The sequence below is a fragment of the Eptesicus fuscus genome, chromosome 14 (assembly GCF_027574615.1).
Source record: "Eptesicus fuscus isolate TK198812 chromosome 14, DD_ASM_mEF_20220401, whole genome shotgun sequence".
In the NCBI taxonomy this organism is placed as follows: domain Eukaryota; kingdom Metazoa; phylum Chordata; class Mammalia; order Chiroptera; family Vespertilionidae; genus Eptesicus; species Eptesicus fuscus.
In genome coordinates this window covers 75457949-75482898 of record NC_072486.1, presented here as the reverse complement: position 1 = coordinate 75482898, position 24950 = coordinate 75457949, and the positions used below count along the sequence as shown (strand labels likewise).

General features: G+C 40.4%; 1 protein-coding gene and 1 pseudogene across 1 annotated transcript in view; both read left to right on the top strand.

Annotated features, from left to right (window-relative positions):
• The window catches only part of FOXP2 (forkhead box P2), a 579029-nt gene that overhangs the window by 130938 nt on the left and 423141 nt on the right, over positions 1–24950 (top strand). The gene's annotated exons all lie outside the window — the stretch shown is intronic.
• On the top strand, positions 1753–12410 carry LOC103295946 (cytosolic acyl coenzyme A thioester hydrolase-like; annotated as a pseudogene).

Here is a 24950-nt window from a genome sequence, read left to right as displayed (position 1 = left end):
ACTTCCATTCCATTTTTCCTGTTTCTTTCCTCTTTTGTACTTAGCCTGAGATTTTAATGCATAGTCTCATATCTGTATTATGTGTATCCTTTCAAATAACAGTGTCTTAATAAATATTCACTAGATATTTAGAACAGTAGTCAGTTTGAGAGTCATACTCAGTTTAAGAATCAGACTTCTAAGATGTTCTTCATAAATTATACACTTTTATATTGACTCAGTAATTTTAAATGCTCCTCAAAGAACCCTTAATTACCTTTAAGAATTCATTACTATTTACACATTTAGAATTGATTGCACATGAGAAAAACATGACTAATTGGGGTCCAGAAGGTGGGTTGTGGTAAACAGCCTTTAAAGGTACTTAATGATCCTTGTCTCATTGTTTTTATACCATTGTTTTTTCTCCTCCCGTATTTATCAGAGTTAGTCCATGTGGCCTATAGAATGTGGAATAAGTGATGGTATGTATGTTATAGAAGATATCAAGACATCTGTTTTTCCTCTCTTGTTTCCCTTCTTCCCCCTCCCACTCACTCTCTCCTCTCCTCTCTCTGTCTTATGACTTGTTATGGGGGAGGCTTGCTGCCATGTGCTGAGAACTAAGCCCTCTGACTGACAAGGAGGGACTGGCAATAATCTGCAGCTTCCTTAGAAACCCTAAGCTTAAACCATCCAGTGGAACCACTCTCTGATTCTTGATCCTCAGAAACTGTGTGAGGTAATAAATATTCTTGTTCTAAACTGCTGAGTTTGCATGTAATTTATTATGTGGTGATAGATAATTAATACATTATATAATACTAGAGGCCCAGTGCATGAAATTCATGCATGGGTGGGGTCCCTAGGCCTGGCAGGCAATCAGGGCTGATCTGGGCCCGAAGGCCCTGACGGGGTCAGGAGAGGAGGGCACAGAAGGAACAGACGCCAGATGTCGATGATGCCCTCAGGGCCCTGCCACCCTGCAGTTCCCCGCCTCCCCCCCTCCTCCTTCCTTCGGTGCAGCGCAGTCACGGGGGGGGGGGGGGGGGGCTGCTGGCCTGGAGAGGGATGGAGAGAGGGGCCAGGGGAGGTTTCGATTCCCAGTTTGGAACTTGCAGGAGGCAGCCAATCAATGATTCTCTATCATCATTGATGTGCCTATCTCTATTTCCCTCTCCAAAATCAATCAAATATATATTTTTAAAATGCAAGGTTTTTAGAGAAAGAAAGGTAGGGCAAGGGAGCTATTGACAGGAGGGCATTTGAGATCTTGTTCATATTTCAAATAGGATAACATAAGGTGGTCCTCAGGGGGTGACAGGTGAGGAGTGGCAGTGGGTGGAGCAGGGCACTGCAGGCTGAGGAACGGGCTGTAATGACTGGGAATGTCTGTGACAGTGACATTGAGCGTGTGTTGGGGACATTGCTGGGATCATTCATCTCCAAAAGGTTTTGGTTCTGGATAGGAGGAGAAACACAGAGATCAGCGGGCCTTTCTTAGCCTAGAAGGTGAGGCTGGTGGCAGGAGTGGGCTGCCTTGCTTTGCTACAAATCCACACAGTGTAACTGCACATGGATGGCAGGTAGCTGCCAAATCAATGCCCAGGAAGCCCTGGGGACTGTGTCTTGCCACTCTCTGGCTGTGCTGGGGTGCTATTGGCCGGGGAGGCTGAAGCCACGCTCCCAAGCACATGTAGTATACGAAGGGGTGGGCAGAAAGCCAGAAGCTGGAAGTCGGAGCTGAGGCTGCCCGGCAGCACTGCGTCCTCTATGGAGCTGGATGGGGAGCAGCTGTCGGTGCGACCGGCTTTGGAGTTGGAGAGGCTGTGCTTCCGCATATCACCGGTGAGTCCCCGCAAGCCAGCAGTGCGCCAGCCAGGCAGGGCGGGGCCTGGGGAGGCCTTTCCCTCCTGGAGCCATTCTTCCCAGGGTGGTGGCGTTGGGCCGCTTTTTTTCCCAGTTTATGTTTTTATTGGAAAGCAAGCTCTGGGCTTGCAGTTCCTGGGACCCCTGGGCCATAGCATGGCCTCCAGCCCTCCTCCTGGGTTGAGCATCTGGCCCCTGGTGGTCAGTGCACATCATAGCAACTGGTCGACCGGTCATTCTGGTCATTCCGCCATAATGGTCGCTGGGCTTTTATTATATATATCAGGGGTCCTCAAACTTTTTAAACAGGGGGCCAGTTCATTGTCCCTCAGACTGTTGGAGGGCCGGACTGTAGTTTAAAAAAAACTATAAACAAATTCCTGTGCACACTGCACATATCTTATTTTGAAGTAAAAAAACAAAGTGGCAAAAACACCCGCATGTGGCCCATGGGCTGTAGTTTGAGGACGCCTGCACTAGACTTTTTTATGGAGATACATAAAAGATAAAGTTTATGGTACAAAACTGGCAACAGTCTATGAATTGAGGGCTTACAAATACCAAACAAAATGATTTTTGATGTTTGCTATTCCACTGCTTTGCATTATCAGCAGTGCCTGGACCTGAACAGTCATCAGTTTGAAAATAGGCATTGACAAAAAGAACTATTCATTTCTGTAGATCTTTTAAATTTTGAAAATGAACTATACGTTAATGAGCACTGACTTTATAATCATTCAAAGTGTGTATACATTTTTTGATACACTATATGTGGGGTGCTATGCTATGAAATGTTGAGTTCACTAGAAAAATAATACATTTGATCTCCAGAAAAGGAAGTTTAGAAGTATGTATCAGCAAATAATAGAGCAACACATTTTGTTATGAATTCTCATTAAGCCTTCATTCCATATTTAATTCCTATTTATTTACCATGATGATAGAACCTGGGTAAAAATATGGTTTTATATTAAAAAATAAAAGTATGGACCCTTCTCCCTATTAAAAAAAAAAAGAGAGTTTACATTTATAATTTAAAATTTTGGTTTAGAGTGACTCACTAGTAATATTTCTTGTACAAGATGGCCAAATATGGATTTTAACTGGCCTGCTTTTCAGTCCAACTGAACATTAAATACCTTTTTAATGGTTTTATTTGCTGGGAAGAGCACCATTATGATAATCTGCTTTTCACAGGCCATATCAAGTATGAACCATCACTCATTGCAAAGTTTGTGCTCTGGGAAACATTTTCATGGCATCTAACAGTATTGCCCCACACTTCTTGGAATTAGTCTTTAATTATATCATTTTCCAAAATGAGTTATTGCTCAAACTTTCTGATTGTGTTGTGGTTAAAATCTCATCCAGCAGCTACATTTAAACTTTTGCACAAATTTGTAAGGAAAGGTTCACTGGAACTACTGTTATATTAGTAATTGTATGAAAACGTTATAGAAGAAATACCATACAGCTTGAAAGTCCTCCCCCCCCCCCAATATGGAATCTAAAGGGTAAATATGAAACCTTATTTTTAACTGTTGGCAATTCAAGTTTTTACTATTGTCTGCTGGAGAACAGAGAACTATTATTGTAGGTGACATGTAAAGTAAAGTTAGGTCTAACGCTTTAGCTGTCAGCCTTATTAAGAAGCTCTTTATGTGTTGAACCCAGCACCTGGTATTGTACAAGCGATGCATTTGAGAGCTTGGATAGAGCTTTCTTTCTCTTTACTGTGGCTTTAGTAGGCCCTGCTCACACTTTCCCTGTTGCTCTGCCTTATCCAACTTTGTAGCTGAAACTCACAGCACAGTAGGTCTAATATAGATTGACACCTTTGCCTAAAGATGGAAACTGTGCCTCAGAGTTGCTAATGCTCACTGAACCAATTAATTGAAAGTAAAGTAAATAAAATAAATTTCCATATGAGACCTCTCTGAAATCAAATGGAATAATTTGGCAGGTTTAATCCCATGAGAAAGGCAAAGCAGTGAAACAGATGTGAAAACTTGTTATATTCAGCATATCAAAATATAAATGTTCTTGCTTTGCCCATACAATTAAATGTTAAACATAATTCTCAATTGCCATATTTTTGGTCTTAAATAATGGGTCCTCTGTAAGAAAGTAATATGAATAAAAACTTTTGAGAATACAATAGTGTGATGATTTTTTTTCCTGTCTTCTGACACTTAAATGCATGGATCAGTAGCCTCGGAGAATGTAATAAACACAAATGAGTGGTTTTGCCAAACTGCATTCTAGAATCATAAGGTTGGAAAAATAACAGTAATCCTGAGCCTAATAAAAGGTACTGGTAATCTTGAGTATTTTATTCATTAATTAAGAGTATGTGCTCACCTGAGAACAGCCTTTTTAGAAACTGTCCTGTGACATTTATTTTCTTGAATCTAATACTGTTAGGTTTATGAGAAAAACTAGAGGACCAGTACACAAAATTCATGCACAGGTAGGGTCGCTCTAGGCTGCCAGCCGGGGCCTTCCTTTCCTGGATGCCGGTCGAACTCCTGAGGGGGCACTTTGCATATTAGGCTTTTATATATATAGACTAGAGGCCTGGTGCATGAAATTCATTCACGGGAGGGGGGTGTCCCTCAGTCCAGCCTGCACCCTCTCTAATCTGGAACCCCTCAAGGGATGTTTGATTGCCCTTCTCACAATCCAGGACTGCTGGCTCCCAACTGCTCGCCTGCCTGCCTGCCTGATTGCCCCTTACCGCTTCTGCCTGCCAGCCTGATCACCCCCTAACCACTCCTCTGCCAGCCTGATTGATGCCCAACTGCTCCCGTGACAGCCTGATTGTCCCTAACTGCCCTCCCCTGCTGACCTGGTCATCACCAACTGCCTTCCCCTGCAGGCCTGTTCCCCCCTAACTGTCCTCTCCTGCAGGCCTGGGTCCCCCCAAACTGCCCTCCCCTGCAGGCCTGGTTGCCCCCAACTTCCCTCCTCTGCCGGCCCAGTAACCCCTAACTGCCCTCCCTTGCAGGCCCCCAACTGCCCTCCCTTGCAGGCCTGGTCCCTCCCAACTGCCCTCTCCTGCTGGCCTAATTGCCCACAACTGCCCTCCCCTGCCGGCCATCTTGTGGTGGCCATCTTGTGTTCACACGGGGGCGGCCATCTTTGACCACATGGGGGTGGCCATTTTTGACCACATGGAGCGGCCATCTTGTGTGTTGGAGTGATGGTTAATTTGTATATTACTCTTTTATTAGGTAGGATTATAAAATACATATTCTGTATATATTATAATCCAAAATAATTTGTGGAGGGAAAAATATAAGTTAGAGTAACTTTATCATCTTGAAACCTATGAAATTATGACAAGAGATTATGATACCATAATAACATATATTGACATATTTAATATGTTGAACATCTGATGAAGATCTCCTATTTGATTGTCCATGTAGGCCAGATTAAATCAGGTTAAAAGTAAATATTATAGAAGAAAAATCAACTAAAGATTTTTTGTAGAAAAGTTTCTGAATTTATTAATTAAAGACATTCTTTCTCTTCAGCCATATAAAGAATCATTTATGTTAATATTTTCTTGTGCAGTTTTTCTTATGGTTTCTCCAAATTCAAGATACTTTTCATTTACACTCCTCTTAAATGTGTAGTTTGTTTCTAAAATTTGGTAATACATTTTATTTATTTCTCAGGTAATGATTAATGCTTTCTTTTAGTTATTTAAATACATTTTAAATTTAATCCATTGAATCATTTTTCTCTTGTCTCTAGGGACCCAATTGTCCACTATTTCTCACAACTATGAACAATTTATGCCATAATGATTTCAACTAACTTTGTCATCAACTAGATGCAAAACATACATTACATACTTATGTAAACAATGAGCCATTCAAAAGAAATTTTTGACATACTCTTTTGCTCTTTTAAGTAGTGTTATCAATCAGGAACAGCTGAGGTTATTAACCACAAATTCAACCCTTTCTCCCCTTTAAGGTTCAGTCAGTCTCAGGGTTCAGTGTGTCTTTGACAAGCATGCAAGACTGGAAAAGAATAAACATGCTTCATGATCTCTTGTGAGTGAACTGAAAGAGAAGTTATCACATTTCAGTTTTCTTCATATAATAAGACTAAAAGTGTAATTAGTTATACAATATTTATTAAATAATAAATATGCACCCCATGATGTTCCAGTCATTGATGTCTGAAGCATATGATGGTGGTCACATAACATTATAATGGAACTGAAAAATTCTTATTGCCTAGTAAAGTCACAGCCATCATAATATCATAGAATAACACATTACTCATGTGTTTCTGGAAATGTTGGTATAAAAAAAACTTGTGTTGCCAGTCGTATAAAGGTGTAGCACATTCAGTTATGTACAGGACATAATGATAATGATAATAAGTGACCATGTTACTGGTTCATGTATTTACTATATTATACTTTTACTATTGTTTTAGAGTGTTGTCTTTTTACTTATTAAAATATGTGTGCTATAAAATAGTATCCTGTGCTATGCTAGTAGCAGCCTCATAGATCTCCTGTTTACCAAGTCTCTTGATTGCATCATTTTCTCTTGGGCTTGATTTAATCTCATATTATGGCGCCTAAGTATACAAAATCCACTGCTAATATTGCCAGTAAGAGACTGCATCAAGTGATTGATCTGGAAACAAAATTAGAAGTTATTAAGGACTACAAAGGTGGAAAATCAGTGATGGTTATTGCTGAACTTCACTATAGCTAAGATCTTGAAGAATAAGAACAGTGACAGAAGCTGCTAAAGGATCTGCTTCATTGAAGGTAGTGAGACAAACAAAAACTTGACAAGGACCACAATCAGACATAAAGTAACTTCTACTGACCTGGATGGAAGACAAGACACACAAGTATATCCCTCAAAGCAAGAATTCTCCATAAACTCTAGGTAAACTGACTGTGGAGGAAAATTACTTAGCAGAGCAAAATTCAATATGGATGAATCCTCCCTATTTTGAAACAGATGTCTAGAAGGACTTTCATCTATAAGGAGGCCAAGTTAAATCCAGGTTTCAGGGCTTTTAAGGACAAGACAACAGTCTCGCTTGGAGACAATGTTACAGACCACAGTTGAAATCCAGTGTTCTAGTATAGTGAGAACCCCAGGGTCTTCAAGCATATCAGTAAGCACACACTGCCAGATACTACCGGAGCCATTAGTAGTCACAAGTGACTGAGTTCCTCTTCCAAGATGTCCCCCTGAATTGATATGCCAGTGAAATGGAGAAGTACTGTTGGAGAATAACAAGCCTTACAAGATTTTCTTAGTGTGATAATGCTCCTGGACATCTCCTTTGTTTCTATCAATATCAAAGGGATATTTCTCCCTCCAAATACTCCTTCTTTGATCAAACCAATGGGTCACTAGGTTATAGCAGCTTTTAAGACCTACTGCCTGAGGAAGACTTTTCCCCAGACTATTGCTGCAGCTGAGGAAGACACTGACACAATTCTGGAAGGATGATTGTATAGGTGACTGCATCAAGAACATTGCTTGGGCTTGGGATGATGTCACAAAGAAGGGACACCTGAAGAAGACATCAAAAGGTTCGCTTATGACTTCAAAAGATGCGCCAACGTTGAGGACATGACAAAAATCAGCAAGGCTGTGGTTGAAATGGCAAACAAATTTAACCTGGGTATTGATGAGGATGGCATACTGGAGCTCCTGGAGTTGGTTTCTAAGGAATTGACTAATACGGAGTTAGTTAAAACTGGAACATGAAAGCATAGCTGAGGAAGAGGCAAGACAAAAGGCAAACTGCATGAGAGTAAGAAGAAGAACCTCCAACAAATTTCACAGTGAAGGGTTTAGCAGATGCTTTTGTAAACCTCAACAAGCTCCTTAAAAAGTTTGAAAACATAGACTCCAACACTAAAAGGTTTTCATTATCTGATTACAAGCAAATCTATGATTGAAAAAAACAAACATATATCCTTTCTGATTGGTGTTTCTGGTTTAGCAGCATAATTTACAATAGCTAAGATTTGGAAACAACCTACGTGCCCATCAGCAGATGAGTGGATTAACAAACTTTGGTACATCTACACAATGGAATACTATGCTGCTATAAAAAAGAAGGAACTTTTATCATTTGCAACAGCATAGATGGAACTGGAGAGCATTATGCTAAGTGAAATAAACCAGTTGGAGAAAGATAAACATCACATGATCTCACTCATATGTGGGATATAATGATCAACATAATTTGATGAACAAAAATAGATCCAGAGACAAATGGCAGGGGAGGTGGGGGGATTATAGAGCAACCAAAGGAGTTGTATGCATGCATATAACCAATGGACACAGACACTGGGGCAGTGGGGGCTTGCCCCGGAGTGGGAATGGCTAGGGTGGGGGGGTCAATCAGGGAAAAAGGAGACATATGTAAAACTTTAGATGATAAATAAAAAATATATAAAAAAAAGAAAATAAAAAAAGAAACCAAGCAAACCACCATGGACATACAGTGTTAATAAATTGTACAGTAGTGTATACTAATGTTCTAGGCCTTCACATTCACTCACCACTCAACTGACTCACCTAGAGCAACTTCCAGTTCTGCAGGCTCCATACATGGTAAGCGCCCTGCACAGGTGTGCCATTTTTTATATTTAGATATGTTTAAATATATGAATACTTGCCATTGTGTTGCAATTGCCTATAGTATTCAGTACAGTAACCTGCTGGAATGTAGCCTCGGAGCTGTAGACTACACCATATAGCCCAGTTGTATAACCCATCTAGGTTTGTGTCAGTGCAATCTTTGATGTTTGCACAATGACAAAATTGCCTAGTGAGGCATTTCTGGTAACATATCCTTGTCATTAAGCAACACATGACTGTAATTTTAGTGTTCTAGTGTTCTAATCCTATATAATAAAAGGTTAATATGCAAATCGACTGAACGGTGGGCTGACAAGTCGCAATGTGCGCACTGACCACCAGGGGGCAGATGCTAAATGCAGGAGCTGCCCCGTGGTGGTCAGTGTACTCCCACAGGGGGAGCGAAGCTCAGCCAGAAGTGGGGATCATGGCTGGTGAGCACATAAGTGGCAGCACTAAGGATGTCCCATGGCCATCAGTCAGACATCCCCTGAAGGCTCCCTGACTGCCAGAGGGTACAGGCTGGGCTGAGGGAAACCACCCCCACCCTCCAGTGCACAAATTTTGTGCACGGGGCCTCTAGTGCTCTTATATTTGTTTGACTTCATTGTTATATTCTACACATTTCTTTCAAATATGTTAAAGCCCATTTCTCTATTTCTCTGAAATATGTTAAAGCCCATTTCTCTATCCAGAACTACATCTCATTTACTCTGGACTCCAACCATTTATCCCATTTGAGATTTTGGTTTTTAATGTGAATTTGCCTTCAGAAAATCATGTTAAGAAATGTTTTCTTGAAGTGTGGAGAATATCACACGGAGAATATCACACAGAAGCCCTAGTCCCTTTAACAGTATATTCTAGATGTTCGACAACATGACATGTTGCAAATAAGAGGAATTTGTAGTAGAAGAAGTGCATGTAGTGAGCCTGTTCCTGAAATCACCCATTATTTCTTTTTTTAAATTTATATTTATTGTTGAAAGTATTTCAGATATCCCCCTTCCCCCTCCCATCAACCCCTTCCATCCTACTCCCACCCATTATTTCTTTATATTCTACCTTTTCTCTAGTCATCCCTTGCTCCTGCTTTGCCTTTACACTCACTTCTACTTTTTAAAATGTTTTATTGTCTAATTATATTACTAGTTTTGAGATAGTATGTGTTCTTTTGGCCTTAGTGTCTGGTCTCCCAGTCAGCACTGCACCCTTGGTTCCACATGGTGGTGGTGGTGATGGTGGTGATGGTGATGATGAAGATGATGATGATGATATCTGACATTTATTTAGTACCTGATACTCTTCTAAGTGATTCACCAACATTAACGCATTTAATACTCACAATCCATGAGTTAGATACTTGTGAGGTAGAGACCATTGTTGTCCCCATTTTACTGATCAAGCAGGGCCCAGAACAGTTCAATAATTTACCCAATGTTTGTTCTACAGCAAGCATGTCAAACTTGTGGCCTGCAGGCCGCATGTGGCCCACAACAAATATTTTTGCGGCCCAGCCAATATAATGGTATGTAAGCAACGTTTTAATAAAAGTTTTGTAACTTAATTTTTATAATATCCTGTTATACATAATTATTAATAACAAATCACAATGTTCACTAATGACTGATTACTATAATCGTGTTGCATGCATTTCTCTTACGCGCCTTACGCACAGGCGCACCATTTCTCTCCACTAACACCAGCAGCGAGTATTTTAGCAGCCGTTGGCCACGTCATTAATCTTGTACTAACTTGTTCGGTATGCGCAACAGGAAATATTCTGCTTTCTGAGAACAAGAAAAATAGCTTTATTTGCATTACGCTTATTAATTTGTGCAGTTGTTCAGTGTCTGGTAAGTTAACGTTCAAGAAAAAAATATTAATTTTTATTGAAATGTTCTATTATTTTATGTTAAGGATTACTCATTTATTTCAGCCCTTTGTATTCAGCATGTCTCTATCAAAATAAACCTACATTTCTATGAAATTTGAAGCTTTTTTTTTTTTGCAGCCCACATAAACTTAAACCTTGTTTATTTGTCCCGTGTTAGCCTTTGAGTTTGACATGCTTGTTCTACAGCTTATGTGTGGCAGAACTCATAAGGCAGGCTAGGTCCAAAGCCCTCCACAGCCTCTCTTCTCATGTGATTCTATGCGACACAAAACAGTATATATTTAAGCATAAAGATGTTTATGGTGTAGTTTGTCACTCTGTTCATTAAATGTTTGGAAGCTAGCATAGTCTAAATGACTTAACTTCTAAATTATAAAATGCATTTTAAAAAAAATCACCTTTCTTTTTTTCAAATGGCAAAACATGGACTAAGGTATGAAAATGTTGGTAAGTAAGAATACATTAAATCTACATTTTAAGAAATAAAGACAAGTATCACATGATCTCACTCATATGTGGAATCTAACAAAATAAACTAATGAAAAAAAAAGATCCAGGGACATAGAAGCATGGGACAGACTGAGGAATCTCAAAGGGAGTGGGAGGAGAGAGATGAACCGAAGAACTTATATGCATATATGTATAACCCATGGACACAGACAATAGTGTGGTGAAGGTGGGTGTGAGCTAGAAGGGGTAAATGGGGAAAAAATGGAACATCTTTGATACTTTCAACCAGGGGTCCTCAAACTTTTTAAACAGGGAGCCAGTTCACTGTCCCTCAGACCGTTGGAGGGCCGGACTATAGTTTAAAAAAAACTATGAACAAATTCCTACACACACTGCACACATCTTATTTTGAAATAAAAAAACAAAACGGCAAAAACACCCGCATGTGGCCCGCGGGCCGTAGTCCGAGGACGCCTGCTTTCAACAATAAAGATAAATTTAAAAGATAAATAAGTAAATTGGTAAGAGGCCCGGGGCCTGCCAGACACCTGTGCTGTCCTTCAGCAGCCCACCCTCCTCCGCCAGCACGTTGAGCGCCACAGTGGACACCTGCCTGCCATCCAAGTCTCCTGGACCATGTGGCCAGACAACGGCAATGTGGCCAGGAAGGTCCACAGAAGAACCATCCTGAAGATGTTCGAGGAGGCCAGGTCCATCATCAGCACCTGGCACCCTAGGAGCCAGAACCAGGAGTGCTGCTGGCTGCCCTGGCCCAAGTCCACCCATGGACTTCCTGTCACTCCTTTGCACGGGTGAGGTGGCGCTTGTCAGCTCAGAAATCACCTGCACCTCCAAGCACTCCGTGGAAGTACAGGTCCACGTGATGTCCGGAAACATCCTCACAGGTACTAAAAACTGACCTCGAAGGTCATCCTTGGTATGTGCCCCTGTTGCTGAGAAGTGTGCAAGAGTTATGTACTCCCTCCAGGAGGAGGAGGAGGAGGGCTGTACATGGAGGCCCAGAAACAGGAGCACATGGAGACTCAGTGGAGCAACCAGGACATCCAACCGGCCCTGAACCCAGAGCTGAATACGGCCTGCTATAGCCAGTCTAGATTGATCCCTTGGTGGGGCCTTCGGACTGTGAAAAGCTGCACGGCTTTGTGCATGGAGGTGTCATCATGAAGCTCATGGAGGATGTACCGGGAATCACGGCTTCACGTCACCGCAAGACCAGCGTGGTCACGGCTTCTGTGGACACCAGTAACTTTCACAAGGTCAGGAAAGGTACGTCCTCGCCATCTGTGGGCACGTGAACTTCAGTAGCAATAATAAGTCCATGGAAACCTATGTTCTTTGGGACACGGAGCCTGTGGTGGACAACTTGGAGAAGCGCTACCTGCTGGCGAGTGCCTTCTTCCCCAAGTGTCCCTGAGCTAGGAGGGCAAGTTGCTGCCTGGGCCCAGCTTCTGCCCAGGGCCTAGGACTAGAAGAAGGGCTTTGAGGAAGGCAAAGGGAGGTGCCTGACGATGAAGATGAACCGACTGGGCCAAGCTGAGTCTCAGCTCTAGACGCTCCTCCTACTCCTGCTGCTGGACCCAGAGCAGCCCAATGTCTAATCACTTAAGAAGTTACCCTCTTGGCCCACAGCTCAATTCATGCTGAGAGGTGTGCGCGTTATCTGTCTATCACTGTTAACATGCCCTCTCCTGAATACCTGTTCACCAAAGCTTTATTTATATCATTCCAGTATAAGTACCACACAGTATTGTCCTGGACACCTGGAGGCATTCCCTGGAGCCCTGGGGAATATTCCACATGCACTGTATGATATGTAAAGACTCCAGTATCACTAATAAAGCTGCTGCTTGGCTGGGGGGCAGAGGGGGAAGAGTGGGAAGAATTGGTAAGAATGATGTGTGATTAGTTTTTCAGTCAATTGGAAAGAATTGTTTCACAATTAATTTAAAAATTTATAAGCTGACCATGTTTTCAGAAACTTTTTTATTTCCACTCTGACACACCCACAAGCCACACCCACAAGCCACACCCACCATCCAATCAGAGCAAGTATGCAAATTAACCCAACCAAGATGGCTACAGCCACAGAGAGCAAGGTTTCCTAGGTAACAGAGGAAGCCAAGATTTCTGCCTGCCCTTGCCAGGCCTAAGCCTCCACTCAGGCTACAAAGTTTCAATTATAGAAGGTAAACAAATTCAAACAAATGGCGGCAGAATGGAGCTTGAGAGAGCAGGCCAGGGTTGCTGCCAGCAACAGGGGAAGCAAAGCTTTCCTCACACCCTGGCTGGGCCCACCCGCTTAAGGCTACAAAGTTTCAATTATAACCCCAACAGAAATGGCTGCGGGCCTTGGAGGGAGCCCCAGGCTTGGCTCCACTCCAGGCTACAAAGTTTCAATTGTAGAAGGAAAATAAATTCCAGATACCAGGGCCTCCGCTTGGGTTGCCAGGGGACGTGGCCGGCCTGCAAACCACCACAGGCCCCTCGCTCAGGCTGCCCCATGCCCCAAGGGAATCCCACCCTGATCAGGGACACCCTTCAGGGCAAACCAGCTGGCCCCCACCCCTGTACCAGGCCTCTATCCTATCTAATAAAAGAGAACTATGCAGACTGATCATCACTGCAACACTCAATATAGCTGCCCCCATGTGGTCAAAGATCCTGCCCCCATGTGGACACAAGATGGACACCACAAGATGGCCAGTAGGAGAGGGCAGTTGGGAGGCACCAGGCCTGCAAGGGAGGGCAGTTGAGAGGTGACCAGGCCTGCAGGAGAGGGCAGTTAGTAGTGACCAGGCCTGCAGAGGAGGGAAGTTGGGGGCAAACAGGCTGGCAGCAGAGTGGTTAGGGGATGATCAGGCTGGCAGGCAGAAGCGGTTAGGGGCAATCAGGAAGGCAGGCAGGCAAGTAGTTGGGAGCCAGCAGTCCTGGATTGTGAAAGGGATGTCCGACTGCCCGTTTAGGCCCAATCCCAGTGGGTTCGGGCCTAAACGGGCAGTCGGACATCCCTCGAGGGGTCCCAGATTGGAGAGGGTACAGGCTGGGCTGAGGGACAACCCCCCTCCGTGCACGAATTTCATGCACAGGGCCTCTAGTATAATTATAATAAAGATGCATTATAACTCAATTTTGAAGTCTTACAAAATATAGCTAGACCACATTATCTACATCATCCAGGACACTTCACGATAAAAAAGGATTCTATCATCATTTACCATAGAAAACAGGTGTACATTGGGCCAGTCTCGGCCTGTCACTATACTTGAAGTAGACACTACTGGTTGTTATTCCAACATGTCCTCTCTGCTAACAGAACACTGACTTTGTTCAGAGATAACTTATTACTCCACATAGCATATGCTTCATGGGAAACTGACCCTATCTTTAGCTCCCACTGGTGGATACTGACTAGTTTAGGCCAATTATGATAATTCCATTCCTTTGCCAGAACTTGTTTATTTATAGTCTATTAAATTAATAAATATTAAATAATGTTAAATAAATTCATTAAACATATAAATAAATTTGGTATTTGATTAATTATTTATAATACCTGGAGCCCTTCTTACCACTTGAGCAAGTGAGATAGTAACTTTTTTTCTACTTAATCCTTTTTTATTTAAATTATTTTGTTACTTCGGGCTATAAATATGCTAATATACTCATTTTAATCATTATTTGAGGATTTGGACCCTAACCAGACTTTCACTTTACAGTGATCTCTATTTGCATAATGCAGGATCCACTTAGGGGAGAGGACCGAGGAGCTTGAAGGGGAAAACAGGGATGGGAGTGTATCTTTCAAGAGTTCAGAAAGGTTATTAAAAGAATAGAAAAATGGTTTCTGGGTCCTTTGTCTTCTGAAAATAATTTACAAAAATTAAAGAATTACATAGCAGCCGGTTACATGCTTAGGTTATGACATAAAGATTCCTGTGTTTCTGAGAAGTTTCCTTACGGAAAGGGTTCCTCCACTCTTTTCAGCACCTAGCCCTATACACACACACACACACACACACACACACATGCATGTACACACACAATTTACCAACACAGATAAAACCCACTTTTGGTGGGATTTTGCAGGGGATGGAAAAATAGATTTTAAAACATCATTATTACTTTTTTCTTATTGAAGATATCTGTTTCTCTGGTTCAACTTCTTGTAGTCCTATAACAGGCAATTAGATATATGGTTTCTTGTTTCCTCACATCACAGAGGAAGAATCAGCCTAAATAACCATGGGAAGAGAAACTGGTTAAATTATAGCCTATCTAGGCAATGCTAGTTAAGTCAATAATGCAGGTTACAAAACACTGTTTCAGTGACATATATATATATTTTGCTTAAATTGTTAAATTACTTATAAGAGAATTACTAGAAAAAAATGTTATATACACACATATATACACACCAAACTATTACCAGTGTTTATTTCTAGGACATAGTTATAATATTTTAATTTTCTTATATAAAATTTTCTGTATGATTTAAACTTTATTCAATGAATATGTATTTTTCATGAAATAAGAAAAATTTAAAATGAAAAAACATATTAAATTCTTAACCAGATGCAATTCTCTAATTAGTATGCAGTTTACTGCTACATACAATTAATCTGGTGCCCCATTGGTCAAACATTCTCAGTAATAAAGATTTGATATATCCTTGCTTTCATTTCTGCTTAGGAATTCATTGTTATGTTAATAAAATATAATTTCTGAAAATACTGTAAATTGAGATGCAGGTGATTTCTTTATTATCAGTACTTAATCTTTACTGATTACTGTTAATATTTCCCACATTTTCTCCTCTATACATCCAAATAAGTGATTTGAAATGTTTCTGTAACAACTTTAAAAGCAAAACATTTAAGAATAGAAAACAAATCTGCACTTTAAAAAGAAGACATGTTACATATACAGTGAGTAATGAGCTAGATATTTCATATATTTTATCTTTAAATATTTTCATGTTTCTTATGCCATATTATTTTCTATATCTTTTAACATTATTGTTTATATCTTTAATATGAGAATGACAAAACAGTATGTTTGACCTTATTTGTCAATCAGTTAAAAGGTTTATAAGATGTTTAATTACCAAATGCTATAATCATTAATCATCTCATCATTTGATATATAATGTAAACTGAATTCTCTCCCTGTAGTACACTGTGTTTCACAGATCAATAGATTTATCAAGGGCTTGAAGGAGAGTTTTAAACATTCAATGAAAAGAAGAAAAAATATATTTCTCTTTTAAAATGGCTTAGGTAGTCATTTCAACAACTTCACAATTACTTTATTTACTCCTATGAATAAATCTCTTTATATCAATAGTTTTAGAGTATTACAGCTCCTTAAAATAAATTAAATTATAGTGTTAATCAGATATTTTACTGAAATACATTGAATACTATATAGCACAAATACAGGAGATTTCTTGAATAAATACTGCTTTTGAGAGCCATCTTGAGTGACTTCATTTAAAATATGACTCATTATTTGATATCCTCCTTAAATATTATTATAAAACATTATTTTAAATTATATCCATCTCCTATTTGTTATAAATTGTTATAGTGGAGGTTTGGAATTAGAAAGGCAATTGTTCTTTCTTTCCCATCCCTTGGATGCTCATCATTCCTGACCAAATGTCATTGAAGTGCAATTAGTAATAAAAATATTTACAATTCATTGAGTGCTACTGTGTGTCAGTTTTTCTAATCACTTTACATGTATTAACTCATTTAATATCTCAACAACCTTTGTGAGGTAGCTATTGCTATTCCCATTTGACAGATGAGTTATATAACTTTCTCCAGGTCACACAACTAATAAATAGAAGAACCAGACTCGGGAACTTGTGAGTGGCTCTACACCACGTGTGCGTATTATCCCTGGGGCATACAGGAGAGCAGTAAGAAAACTATTGGGATTTTAAAATGCTATACTGTATGACTGTTTTCTATATCCTTAATCTGTGTTATTTGGAGAGTGAAATTTACATATTGAAGTATGGGATGTTCTTTTCTATTACCCAGAGAGTGTCAGGTCTGGTATTTGATTTTATCTTACTTACAATCTAACATGTCAGCCTATTATTATTTCAGGGATGCTGGCAAAACATATGAAACTCTTAGATCAGAGGCATGTATTAGTTGCAGCACAGCAAGCAGCATGGAGCATCAATAAGCATGTTTGCATCAGGTCCCTTGCTCCTAAGTGCTGTGGGCCACATAGGTGCTATATGCACAGGGAGTATATGTTACAGCCGAGGAACACTAGCTATGGAAATCTGCCTGCTTGTTGTTCCAGAAAGATATAATATCTCATCTCTCAAGGTTCATTGCTGCAAAAACAATCTTGAGCAATGGACCAGGAAAAGATAGAATAGGGTCTTGCATTTTTGGAGCATTTCTAAAAGCTGTAGGAGGGCCAGATGGTCAAGGGAGAGTGTCTTTTCCACCTTTGAACTCTACCTGTATTTGTTTCTTATTGTTGGTCTAACAAGTTGCCTCAAACTCTGTGCCTTAAGACAACACATATTTATTATATTTCAGTTCTGGGGGTCAGACATATAAAATGGATCTCACTGGGCTAAAATCAAGGTGTCAACAGGGTGTGTTTCTTTTCAAGGCTCCAGGGAAGAATCTGTTTTCTAGTCTTTTCCAGCTTCTAAAGGCCATCCCAGGCCTTCGCTCTTGGGCTTCCTCAATTTCCAAAGCCAGCAATGGACAGTTAAGTGTTTCTCACACCACATTATTGTGACTTGGCCTCATCTGCCTCCCTTTTCCATGTTTAAGATCCCTCTGATTAAACTGGAACCACCAGATAATCCAGGATAACCCCCATATTGTAAAGTCAGTTGATTAGTAGCCTTAATTTCATCTGTAACCTTAATTCCCTTCAGTAATATAATGTAACAATTTCATAGGTTCCAGGGTTTAAAATGTGGACATCTTTGGGAGGCCATTATTTTGCTTACCACATACATTGTCTTGGCTTTTGGTGAATTTTCATGAGTTGGCTACCTTGTTGGCCATTCTGATTAATCTGACTAATAGAGGTTGAGGTCAAACCATTCAATTTGTTTCATAAAGTATTTAATTAAGGCAACTATTAATAGGATTTAAACAGCCAGATAAGAACAACTGCACTATTGATCTCAGTTATATCCCCAGAGTCCTAGACTCAGCCAATTTTGAATAAATACCAAGAAACACTAGTAGGTCCTATTTTAGTAAGCTAAGATCAGTGTAAGACCAGTCAATTATCCATTATGACCCACACAAGGGAATTTAGACTGACATGCTCTTTTGTGTCATTGCCAATAATTACAGGGGAAATAGATGGGCCAAAATGCAACCCCCCAATGGGAAGGTAGTTTATGGCCCATTCTTCCTCAGATAAAAAACATGCAACTGAAGGCATTCATTTCTTCTCTTTGAAATTTGTTGCTAAGCTTTATTTGTATCACCATTTTCCATTAGTTTGATTAAGTAACATGGGAAAAGTCACTGAATTGATGCAACTTTGATAGCTATACACCCTATAACTCAAGGTTGATGGGATTCAGGAGAAACATATGAATTCATATCAAGAAGATTTAAACAAGATATAAGGATCAAGGAGCATTACTTGTTCCTCCTCTCTCCCACCTCCAGGGTCTAAGGTATTCTTTCCACAGTGCCCTCTTGGGTCACTGAAGGGGGATGGATAAATAGTCAACTCAGTGTTCATTATACTTATGACCTAGGATTATGTTAATCCAACTATAGTGTAAAGGAAACTGAACTACAATCAAGTTTGAATTCTCTAGGGCCTTCATAATTGGGTTGCCACCTAGAAGGTATAATATACTGCCAGACTGACTGGGGCTTGTTGTTAGGGTAAAGAATAGTGTATCATATTCAGGAATGGTCAGAATAGAATCCCAAGTGTTCAAAATAGGCCTATATAACTCTCACCTCTTTCATTCTGATTATTATCCAGGAGATGGTCAAAAGGGATAAACCATTTCTGTGGACAGATGCATTCGATGACAAAACCATCCTCTTTAGATGTGGGGACCAAGAGGAGATGAAGGAAATGAGATCAGAAATCTTTCTGAATTGCTTTTTGAGGTGGCTCTTCCAGTCCCTGACAATGGAGATGCCCGTGGACAGCAGGGAACATCAACTATTTGACAAATAACTTGGTTTCAGTCTATTCTGGGTGACTTTTGTGATAAAAGGTGCACTATTGTCAGACTGCAGATAGTCCAGAAGCTGATATATGACACAGTTATGTTTCAAGGGCCAAAATGATGTGGCCGATTAAAGTACTAACAGTGCCACTGTAATCTGAAAACGTGTTAACAGCAGTGAAGTAGCAACAGTAGCCCTGGGAGGAGAAAAAAAGGTCCAATATAGTCAATTTTCCAAGAGCAAGTGTTGTCAATGCTGTTGGGTGGCAGTTCTCCATAGCTTTCTATGCATTTTTATGAGCAGAGGAACTATGTGATCTTTTGTTTCAGAATATCTCTTCAAGAGTGTTTGTATAGTGACTAGTCTTGGAAGATGGGGATATAGCCTTTTTTCTGGAGCGGAGAGCAAGTTTTTTCACTGTCTATTATAATATAGACAATGTATGCCTCTACAATAAAGATGGGACAAACATTTCCCATGATAAAATATCCAAGTTCTGCTTTAGACAATTTGGCTCAGTATAGAGCATCGGCCCTCAGATCCAAGGGCTCCAGGTTTGATTCCAATCAAGGGCATGTACTTAGGTTGTAGGCTTAATCCCCAGCCCCAGGTTGGGGTGTGTGTGGGAGGCAGCTGGCCAAAGTGTCTCTCTCACATGGATGTTTTCCTCTCTCTTTCTCCCTTCCTTCCACTCTCTCTAAAATTCAATGGCAAAATATCCTCTGGTGAGAATTAATAAAAACAAACAAACAGAAAATATCCAGGTTTCCTAAGCTTAGGAATGTTTTCCTACAACATAACCAATGTGTATACAGTTGTCACTAGCCCTCCTTGCATTACTTTATGGGAATTATAGTTCAGGAAACCTGCTAGCTTGATAGTTTTCATGATAGACACTTCAGTTTTTGACAAACAATATGTAAAGTACAGCCTCTTGTACCCTGTGCCAATAAACCAATTTATGGCTAATGTTGAAAGTCTGGCATACAGCAGCAGCTTCTGCCTCAGGAACATGGAGTTGTTTAAGGTGTGTCCAGTTTATGATGGTGGATGCGCTGCCACGTTTGCTATGATGACGAATTCAGGTAGTAGTCAGTAGTGATGATGTGGCTGGTGCAGGCTTGATCAGCATCTTGATTCCAGTTGGTCTCATCAGAGAACAGGTTCTTACTGTGGGCGCCTACAGGAGTGACTCAGACTATCTGATGACCAGCCACAATCCCCCCCCTGTCGTTTGCAGTCCTATGTAGGTGTCTTTAATTCACCAATCTGTGATCTCCCAGGTGGTAGACCACATAGCTGGGCCATTGTCAACTGTCCAAGAGTTAGTAAAAAATGTAGCCTGGTTCTCAAGGGGAGTTTTGGTTGAGGCTCTAAGGATTGCCTTGAGTTGTGCCCACGGAGCCGCAGTAACCTGAGGCACATTATCATGTTTCTACTTAACCAAAGGATCACTAAAGCAGGTAGAGGCATTTAAGGGAATTGAGAGATGAACTTAGCAGTTTTAGGATAGTGGAGTTGGAGAGAAAGTTTCCCCATAAGGATAACTCCCACTTGTTCATGTAAAACTGAGAATACTTCTAGGACTAGGCCAGCTCGCTCCTGAATGTTCCATTTCCATTTGACTAGAGAGGCCTGCATTCTGGGTGCCTAATGAGCTTTCTCCTCTTCTTTTCCTAATTCTTGCAGTTGTCCCAATGTATTATCTATTAAGTGACAGTTATCAGAGTTATAGCTTACTGTATCCTGGCTTGATATTTTTCAGTGTAAGCAATAGATTGAAACCAAGGGCTTAGGGATACTTTATTGTAATGAGTGGTGAGAAAGTAGAGATGGCAAATGACACAATGACAGTCTGAAATTGTAGAATAATATTTAATGTATACAGTACTTTGCTTACAATAAATGCTTAGTAAATGCTTGATAATTAAATAAATGGAAGAAATGGATGAATTTTAAAAATAAACAGTAAAGGTAGATTTGGCTCTATGTGGGCTCCACTAAAACATAAATGTCAATCACTTCTCATTATCTCATCTGTCATCCTGTTCCATGCCACCATCATCTCTTGCATTTATTTTTTACAATTGCCTTCTCCTTAGTCTGCCAAACTTGATCCCTTGCAGTCTGTTTTCAGCACAGTAGTTAGATAGGTACTTTTAAAACCTAAATCAGATCATCTCACCTCACCATTCAAAACTCTCTCCCTGCACCACCTTAAAATTTAAAAACCTTAAAATGGTCTATAAAACCATATACAATCTGATATCATATCTTATACTCTCCCTCTTCTTTACTCTGTTCGTGCCACATTAGCCTTCTTGCTGTGCTGTTTTTCAAACAACTCCCTCCTGGGCATGCTCCCTCCTCGGGGCCTTCGCAATGGCTGTTCCCTTTGCCTAGGTTGCTCTTCCTCCGATATCTGCATGACTAACTTCATCACCTCCTTCATGTCTGCTAAAATGTCACTTTCTCAGTGAAATCTGCCCTAACTATCTTATTTAAATTGCAATTCTACCTGCACATTGATTTATCATCCTCATCCTTCTCTAATTTCTTACTATAGCATTCATTACCTTTTAACATACTATAAAATTTACTATTTTTTACTTTTAATGGTTTCTCTTTAACCACTGGAATGTAAGCTGTTTGAAGGGTGGTGAGGAGGGTTTTCTCTCTCTCTCTCTCCCTCTCTCTCTCTCTCTCTCTCTCTCTCTCTTGAAATGCTTCGAAGTGTAGACCCGTTTGAATCCCATCCATGATTCAATTTCTAAATCAATGGCATTTCTTCTCCACACCATATCTTCTACATAGCACAATGGCTGCCTGTTTACTACCAAAACATATGCTTATTGTAGTAGGAAATCAATAAAGAAACATCTGGGCATTCATTATTTTCGCTCCTGGCAGCTAGTTTATTTACATTTATACTGAATTAATTTCTCATTGTTATATATAGTAGATGACTCTAATTTGTACATTTGAATAGAAACATCGATGAGAGAGAAACATGGATTGGCTGCCTCCTGCATGCTCCCTAGATAGAGCTCCAACCCTGGCATGTGTTCTGACGTGACCTCTTGGTTGATGGGTTGATGCTCAATCACTGAGCCACAGCAGCCAGGCTAACACTGTAATCTTTAACATTCAGGTAGATATCCCTGAAAAATCTACTTCCGTAACTGTTGACGATTTCAAATTTGGAGTCACATAGGAATTCTAGATAAAAGCATCTTATTTTGTCCTGTTTAATAGAAGAGTAAGTTGGGGTCTCAAGAATATTGTTAAATACCTTGGGCTGTTTGAATCCAAGACTTACATTTTATCATGAGCTCTTGGTTTCATAATACTTACTTCCTTAAATCACTATTTTTTGCATTTTTTTTCCTTTAAGTTATGTCATCTTTGATTTGTTGGCTGTATACTGCTTGCACTGGTGTACTCATTATCTCCTGAGTACATTATGCCATAAATTTCACATTTATTTATTTACTTATTTATCTATTTATTGTTAATCCTCACCTGAGGATATTTTCCCATTGATTTTTAGAGAGAGTGCAAGGGATGTGGAGAGACACACAGAGAGAAACACTGATGTGAGAGAGAAACAATGACTGGTTGCCTCCTGCAAATTCCATGACCACGGCCAGTGATCGAGCCTGCAACCACAGCACATGTCCTTGACCGGAATTGAATCCGGGACCCTTCAGTCCTCAGGCCAATGCTCTATCTGCTGAGCCAGACTGGCCCAGAAGAGCTTGTGTCTATTCTCAACATTCTCTTTATCACTTCAACTTTCAAAACACTGCTCAAAAATCACCACTTGGACATCTTCCCTCTGCTCTTCTGCCATTTTGTATATGTTGCCACTACTGTGGAACTGGTCATTACTTAAGTCATTTTAATCTGTCTTTTTTCTCTCTCTCTCTCTCTTTCCTGCTCTAATTTGACCATATTGTGACTTCTTTATTTTTATATTTCTGAGACCACATTCAATACAGAATCACAGGGGCCTAAAAGACTTAGGGATCTAAAATGTTCTAGTTATTCAATCACCCATGTTGAGTAGCAGGAAGAACTTATATGTCCCCCTAATATTTGAGGTGTAATCTGAGCTTCTCTCATGAGTGCTCAACTCGGCTGTTGCACAGACCTGTCTCGGTAGCTGCTTATAGCACTTTCCAACCCCTGTTCTCAGATTACCTTAAGCAGTGATGGCGAACCTATGACATGCGTGTCAGCACTGACATGAGTAGCCATTTCTGATGACACGCTGCCGCTGAGGCGGCCGCATGCCAAGGATGAAACATTTGCTGCTCCTGAGGATGAAACATTTGTGACTAGAGTCTTGGAGTTAGACTCTAGTCGCAAATGTTTCATCCTCCCCTATTAGACACTCTGTGCTGGAGGTCTGTAGGCCAAAACAACAGAAGTCCGGCACAGAGCGTCTAGTTCTGAGACTTCCAGTTAAGCCGGGATCTTTGCCCTCACTTCCCCCAGCAGAGCAGGGAGCAGCGGAACGCAGCGGGGGACGCATCTCTGGGGGCCCTGCCATTACCAGTAACCAAGTAACAGTTAACCACAGCAACCATTATCTACTGTTCTGGGGTGTCATGGATTTCTAATCCATCATTACTGAGATAAGTGAGGGGGAGGCTGGGAGAAGCGAGGGTTTGTGGCGTGCTATGGGTGCCGTTTCCCGCCATTAGAAATAGCAGCAGCCATTTTAATACACATAAGGAACACGATCTTGCTCCATAGTGCAGACTCCATTTCACCACTATTACTGTTGTGCATCCTTATTAACCTCTATTTCTGCTTATTAACCCTGCCCTTTCCTAAAAGACAGTTATATGCACTATTTTGTGGTTAGTTAGGCTAGTTAACCCCTAATTGCCTGCAGGCTTAACAAGCCATCTATAATTCTATCTTCTGTCACTGCCCCCCTGATGGAGAACCCAAAAAATAAAAAAACTAAGGTTAAGTAAAGGAAGTGGTAGTAGCGGTGGCCGACCCTTTCAAGAGACATGGACCGAGATGTATGGCTTCATAGAAAAAAATGGCAGATCATTTTGTGTTCTATGTACTGAAACAGTAGTAAGCAGAACGTGGAATATAAATAGACATTTTGAAACTAATCATTCCCAGCTCTTGGAAAAAAGTGAGGATGAAAGGAAGGAATACATTTTCAGGCAGCTACACCTTTATAAGAGCCAATCTAATTCCATCCTTAAATTTATGAAAGGCTCTACAAATTTAACATCTGCAAGTTTGAGCATTGCTCACTCTATAGCTCAGCATGGAAAAGCGCTCAGTGAGGGAGAATTTATTAAAGAAACTCTCCTAAGATGTGCACCAGTTCTATTTCACGATATGCAGAATAAAGATGCAATTATTAAGAGAATATCTGAGTTACCACTCAGTAGAAATATCATAAAAGACCTGAGTAATGAGACTGAACACAAACGTACAACATCAATTAAAGAGAGACATAAGGAAGTGTAAATATTTTTCGATCTCTCTTGATGAAACTACTGATGTCACATCACATGCTCAGTTGGCCATTATTGGTCGATACTCTGATGGTCTCACAATGAGAGAAGAGTTGATAAAGTTAGTATCAGTGTCAACAAGTAAATCAGGAAGCGAAATATGTAAGGTTGTTATACAAACATTTCGTGACCTAAGCATTGATATCTCTAAAGTTGTGTCAGTGAAGACAGATGGGGCACCAAATATGGTGGGGGGAAAAGTCGGATTTGTCAAATTGTTTACAGAAGCTATTGGACATCTGATTGTGCCTTTTCATTGTATTATCCATCAGGAGGCTTTATGTGCCAAGGCAGGATTCACAGACTTAAACGACTTAATGTCAGTTGTACAAAAATAGTTAATTTA